A 7,510-nucleotide genomic window follows, 5' to 3' on the forward strand; every position below is an offset into this window, starting at 1 on the left:
TTTATATTTCATCATTCTTTAAATCTATCTTCTTTCTATCTATCTAACAATTAATATATATATTCAAATGTCTATCTATTGTTATTTATTCTACTACTTTGTTTCTATTAAATCAATGCAAGATATACAATGTAAATGACCTTTCCTGTTTCAGTACTTCACCTGTTTCCTCATCTTTACATGTGATGAGAGTAGGATCTTGGCTCAATAGTTGAGCAACTCCATCTAAATCCCCATCATAGAACAAGTCCATAAATTCCTCTTTATCCTCTTCACTGGTAGCCATTTCTAAAAAAAAGAAATAGGTTTATTTCTGATTTGAATAACAATTATTCAAGGACTTTAATTTTGTACTAAATTAACATTATTCATTATTTTGTATCATATAGTATACATGTAAAAGTTAAAAGTTTTTTTTAGGGGGTACATCCTTTACCCCTCTCCAACTTCTTGGATGCCCTATAACCTAGGGGTTTGTTCCACTCTAAAGATTAATTTTCCTATAACCATCCACATCCCCTAATCAGAAATATCTAAAAGATTGGGGGATAAAGGGTTTTACTCCCCCTAAACAAATTTTGGGATGCAGTAGAAATTTTTTATTTATTTTACCACTCCCATTTAAAATTTACCCCTACATTGTGGATGACATAGGCCCCCTCAACCTTTTAGGAGAAGGTATTTACCCCTCCAGTCCTTGCACCATTTTACCCCCACCTTACAATTTTTTACCATTCCCAAATAAAATAGGCTCTGATGTCCTTGGGTCTAATCCCTATATTACACCATCAATCAAACAACCAATCCATTTAAAATGAAAAATTTATTTTAGTTTCTGTCCATCTATATGCCTGTCTGAATGAATTTCAGAACTAATATGTGACAGTCAGGATGCATGTTTGAATTTTGAATATGTTGACACCCCTCCCATCCTATAAATATCTGTCATCTTTCATCTCCTGATTTAGGTCTCAATGGAGAATATTAAAATAACATATTACTACCTGATTAGTTTGACCAGAGCCAAGAGAAATCAAATCAGCATTGCACCATATTCATAAATCTAAAGCAATTCTATGTTTACAACAAAAAAAGACACTGATCACTGAATTTTTTTATGGATTTAGTTTTTCATGTATTAGTGTTTTACACAAGGTTAGGTTAGGTAATATTTGAGATATTGTAGGGCATTGCAGGTATAGGACCATTAGTGTTTGTACTCCTTGAAGGGGTTAGTCATAAAAGACTTCCCCTCAATACCCAAAAATATCCACTTTAAAATACAAAATAAATAATTCTTTGCTTGATATTCACTTTAAAGGAATGCACCAACTTTATGGTTGAATTTGTGAATTTCATCCCAATAAAATTATAAGATTGTTATTATCACTTTTTATTATCATTAGCTTTAATTATTTTTCTTAAAACTATAATAAACTTAATTCTGTTCCTATCTGACAAATGTTTGGTTTAAATTTAAAACAAGAATGACAACATCCATAAGTAGTAAAGCACAAAAACATTCAAAGATGCCTGATAAAATGGAAAACCTAGACACTCTGTTTCTGTATTTTTTATCCCTCACTTGTTATGCTTCACTATTTAGATGTTGATATCCTTGTTTGAAATAAATATATAGAATAAGTATTACTGTTTGATTATTCTGTTAAGCCTAAAGTAAAAACAATTATACAAATAATTGGAATCTAAAAAAAATTAGTTTTGATAAGAAATTAAAACTTCCCTCAAACAGCGCGACTTCTCTATGAGGTAGAAATACAAATAAAAAAATCATGAGGTTTGTTTTAATGAATAAATACCATCCTAAATTGAAAATTGATAGTGTATCAGAAATATTTCTTTTTGTCATTAAATATTATCATTTTTTTTTTCTTTTTGATTTTAGTAAAGTCATGGACATAATTACTTTAAAAGAAAATATTAATTTTGTTCTAAAATGTAGAATATTCAAAGTTAAAATGTGTTTAATACCTTAATCTCTTCCTTTGAATTTGCCTACAAGTCTTATAATATCTAAATTTTTTTTTAGTTAAGAGGTGTCCCATGGTGGTCTCTATTATGCCTCTAGGAGTGGATACAAAACCGCGACAATAACAAAATTGCAACATTACAAAACCATGAAAATTACAAAACTGCGACATTACAAAACCGCGAATGTAACAAAACCGCAAATGTTACAAAACTGCGGAAAAAAACCGCGAAAAACCACGAAAAATAATATACTAAAAATCGATAATAAAGTTCAACATTCGAAAAGTCTTAATGCTAAAAGGTCATGGCCGCAAAGCTTGGCCCCCTGGCCTGCCTAGTCGCGGGCGCTCGGCCCCCTTGCCTATAACCTGTAACTTTTTAGGTCAGTAGAATTAAAAATGAAAAACTATATTTTGAATATCATGACTATTCTAGGCATTTCTTTTTGAGGCGTGATATTTTTGCAAGATTACTTAACATATGCTCCTATATCTTCAAGACTGTATGACGTAACAGCCTAATAACAACCTTAGTAGATCTCGATTGGTTTGTACAAACTAAAAGAGAAAATTTGTTATCAACCCATCTATTTATCCTTGTTGATTAGTAATTGTTAAAGCATCTTATCAAATTATTGCTTCCTTTTTCAAAATTTTAAATTAAATTTTAATTAATTATATACAAACTAACGGCTACGCCCCTAGAGACCTCTAGGAGAACTTGAGGAGGGAGGAGTTGAATTCAATAACCCAATTAAGATTTTAAAAGAAATTTTTTTTTGGGGGGGTGGGATTTTCTAGGGACGATTTCACTTGAGAGGGTGTTGGTACCTTCCCCAAAAATAGTTTTAAACCTTCCCAGGACCTATGAAAAGCTAACCTGTAAAGGAGAACCATACCAATTCAATTCAAACCATATTAGTTCAGTGGTTATCGAGATCCTTTATTACAAACAGACAAACTCTCAAACACCCTGTTACTTTTATATAAGGATTCTACTACAGTTATAACACATCTAAGCTTCTATGAACGTTTATCAACGTCACAATTTTTTTATTTTTTTATCTCTACATTTTCTCACAAAATTCAAAAATTTGAAATCATTTATAGTTCGGCTTCAAAACCAATTAATATTCGCTGGATTAGAACCGGTTTTCAGCCACACTGAATAATTATGTAAAGCATCATATTACAGACAATTTTCCATGAATATTAAGATGGAAATAATAAAATTAATACCAGATTTGATAACAAAATCTTTCGTATATTGAAACAGCGGTGATTCCGCCATAGCCGAATTTTTCTCTTCAGCTATTAAAATAACAGGATATCTTTATAACATTACAGGCAGGAATACTGTGTATCAAAATTCTACTGGCGACTTGGATCCTACTGCAGGATGTAGGGGTGAGGTTAGCGACCACATGCTATTTATTATCAGGGATCTTAAGGGATAAGATGAAGGGGAATTATCATGTTACGATTTTTTCTTCAATTTTAAATTTTTTGTACCCCTTCCCCCCATACCCCAAGAAAATAGCCTAAAACCACCACAGGACCAGCAGGTATACTTCCTGAAGAGTAGAATCCGATCGGTTCAGTGGTTACCAAGATCTTAAGGGACAGACGGACAGACATTATTCTACTTTGTATTATAGATGCCTATAAATCAATATCTTTAAACAAAAGTCTTTCTCTCAGATATTTTTATAGACAAACATATTTTTTGCGAGTTCTGTTGACCAACAAGCATCTACTCTATAATCAAATTAGGTTCTTAAAGCTTTTATATAATTAGAGTCGGTCCATCTGAAATGGTTATCTCTTTTCATTAATTTAAACCGGTTAGAATTGTCCTATCGATTTCAAATTTTGTATGATGATTTATGTAACAGTTAGGTGCGATTTAGAAATTCTATAAGCGTTACTAAAAAGTCTGTACGTACATTTAAAGATTCCTTACAATTTTTACCTGGGATGTACCTAAGGTTTAGGTCACCAAAGGTTTAGATCCATCAGGGTTTAAAATTAAAAAAACATCCCCAACACCCCTCCCTCCTTGAGGGGAAGAGGGGGGGGGGGGAGTAAAGTGCTCAACCAGAAATTTCTGTGAAAGTACCGGAAAATATTTTGTTGATAAGCATTAAAATTGAACTTGAAACATTCAAATTTTGATAAATATATAAAAAATGCATTTTTAATCCGAATAAAAATATTCATTATTTCAAAAGCTCATAAAATAAAAGATGGGGGGGGATTTTAGTTTTAAGAAGTTTTTTTTTAAGGGGGGGGGCATTTTTTCTAGGAACGATTTCTGTTGAGAGGGTGACAATAAACTCCCTCAAAAATAGCTAAAAACCTTCCCAAGGACATATCATAAGCTGTAAAGAAGAACCATATCAGTTTTGCAATAACCTTTGGTACAAACGGACAGACACATAGACTTCCTGTTACTTTTTATATATCTTGATTGGACAAATTTTCTCCTTTAATTTTAAGTGATCATCTATAGAACTCAATCTGCTTGTTATGTGATGCAATAAATACCCTCTCTTAAATAGTTGGGGTAAATTTTATTTGTTTATTGGGGGGGGGGGGGTAAAATGAAAAAAAATCATTTGGGGGGGGGGGGATAATCACCACTTTACCCCTCCCCCCCCTTAGACGTCATTGATATCTGTCTGTGTGTAATGAAGGATCTGCTAAACTGATAAGGTTCTCCAATATAGCTTCTGTTAGGTTCTGAAAAGGTGTAAAACTTTTTTTTTTTTTTTTGGAGGGGGGGGGTACCACCACACTCCCAATAGAAATAACCTTAAAAAATTAAACCCCCTTCCATAAAGTTATAATCTTTTAAAAATTCAAATTTGAAATAGAGGGCAGATGCCCTTTCCTTCCACATTTATCATATTTATATTTTAAGTTATGACGCTAGCTGCTAAGGCCAAAAATCGAACTCATCACTTCTCCAACAGCAATAGCAGACATGAATAACCTCTTTCATCCCAGCTAAGAAGGCAATTTATAATCAATCAACATTTTGATTACCGCCAGAAAAAAAAAAACATTAAATGTAAAGGACGCGACAAAAATTACATTAATTCAACCTTCGCTGAATTTTTTTGTTCGTTCTTTTGTCCCAATTTTCATCTTCTTTAACCCTTAACAGTCGGGCCCCTTTCCTCACCTTAATCAGTTCCTATTAGAGCTAGAGTTTTGTGCAAGTCCCCTGTGTTATAATAAATTTCCGACCTTAATTAAGTCAAAGTCAATTTTCGCTTCCTTCACCCTTTTATTAAACAACCTTTGTTTTTAGGTCCTATTTTACTTAAAAATTTCAAACGGCTGTAATTTTCTTTTTTTAAAAGCTAGAAGAATTTTTTTTTGCAGAAAATATTTATCTTTATGTAAAATTTATATTTGAAATATCAAAATAAAAATTTCAGCTGCCGCAGCTGTACTTTGCAGCCGCCGCAGTCGGCGGGAAAACAGCGGCGGATCTTTATGATATTTTAATACATTGTGTAGACATGTAAGAAAAGCTTAAGTTTGAAATTTGAAGTCTCTAAGTCAAAAATTGCGGCCACAGGAGCCTTTTAAAGATTTATGGAGACCTGGAGAATCAGGACCTGCAGGATCATACCTAAAACCTGAAATTGACTTGAACACCTGTATTTAACATAGGAATGTAATACTTAAGGATATTTTAGTATTTTTTAAAGATAAAATGCTTTGTTTAAGTCAAAAAATAGTTTTGTTCTTTACCTGGATTAACCTGCCAGGTTTGCTGGCATCCTGTGCCCTCCAGGATGGAGGTATTCAAAAAATTCCAATTGTCAGTTATGTGTTATACCCATACTTAAAAAGTCATATATTCTACGTTAGAGCTTTATAACGAGCATTCTGTACAGGGAATCAAGGATACATCTATGAAAGCAAAGCTTTAAAATCAAAAGGAAGAACAAAAAAATAATAACTCTTGTAGAGTTTAAGAATTAAACAAGCAGAACATTAATTTGTGAGTCTAAATACATTGTACATAAATTTGTTGCAAAATTGCGTTAATTAAAGTAATAGGAAAAGTAGAAATCATTATCACAAAATTTCTAAATAGTACCTAACTGTCATAAGAATCATCGTGCAAAGTTTGAGATAATTGGTCAACTTTGACATGCCTAAATTAACGATGAGACCTATCCGTTACAGACATGCAAACAGATGGACCCTAATTATAGAACAGCTAAAGTTTTAAAAGAACAATGAACATTTGTTTTAATTTATTGGCTAGAATTACGATTATTTGAAACATTGATAACATATCATAAGATAATATTTCAATCAATACATAATGAAACAAATTTAATTTTAGAAAATTATTATTGATTTTATGGTTTAATAATATTTTTTTTGGAATATATAAATAATTTTTTTTCATATCATATTATTTATATTACTAGTTACATAGGTAGAATTTTTAAAAACGCAGTAAGAGGATATAAAAAGTTAGACTAATAAAAAAATTGATAACTTTTTCTGGGGTTGGTAAAAAATCTTGAAAATGGCTTTAAGCCTGCCTTTGACCAATATTAAGCTTTACAGAAAATTGTGTCATTTAAAATGTAATAAAAATGCGGGTAAGAAATTTTCAATAATTTTTGTTATGGCAGTTTTTATTACTAAGTTACATTTTAATGTAAAAATTTTACCTTAATGTAATTTTCTTTAATATTTTGTGTCCCTGTTGATAGGCTTCTGGGTTCTTTAAATAACAAGCAACGTAGACAGACGGACGTACACCTTACTAATTATAGATCAGCTACGCTTGGGTTGGATGTTTATTGTACAGGGTGTTTCAAGAGAAATGCGTTTTTTAAAAACTTAATTAGGCATAGAAAATGAAACAATTATATAAAATGCTTTATGTATTTGGAAAACCTATTCTGGGACATTTATTTTTCGAATATTTAAAAAAGATTTTCTCGACAAATTATGTAGAAGAGTGGTCAAATTACTCACTATTTTCAATGATATTGAAAAGTAAAACAACATATTATCTTTAATTTTTATTTTTAAATTTTTTTCTTCTCCAATAATACAATATAAAACATGGGTGCAGCATAAGAATAGGCAAACTCAAATGGTATACTACATAAGAACTGATTACAATAGTTTGTATACATGTCTGGCCCTATCCTGAAATGGGTAGGGCCAGGAAAACAAAAAAAATCCCTTTTATAGGGAATAATAAAGATCAAACCATCATTAGTTAGAATGCTATACAAAATAATCAATAACTATCTACGCAATAGCTTCTCCTCTACCAATGCCGACATTTTTATTTGAGCTGAGGAGCAAAGCTACTCTACAGGTCTTGCAAGAAAAAGGTGAGGTTGTACAACAAGATCATAACAAGAAAAAAAAATTTTAGGCAATAAAGTTTTTCTTCAATTGAAATATCCTTCTTACTCTAAATAATTGAAGTAAAGCTTTTATGGTACCAGCAAATATAAAAAAAATAC

The sequence above is a fragment of the Acartia tonsa genome, chromosome 15 (genome assembly GCF_053477335.1).
Source record: "Acartia tonsa isolate MP-2025a chromosome 15, ASM5347733v1, whole genome shotgun sequence".
NCBI lineage: Eukaryota > Metazoa > Arthropoda > Copepoda > Calanoida > Acartiidae > Acartia > Acartia tonsa.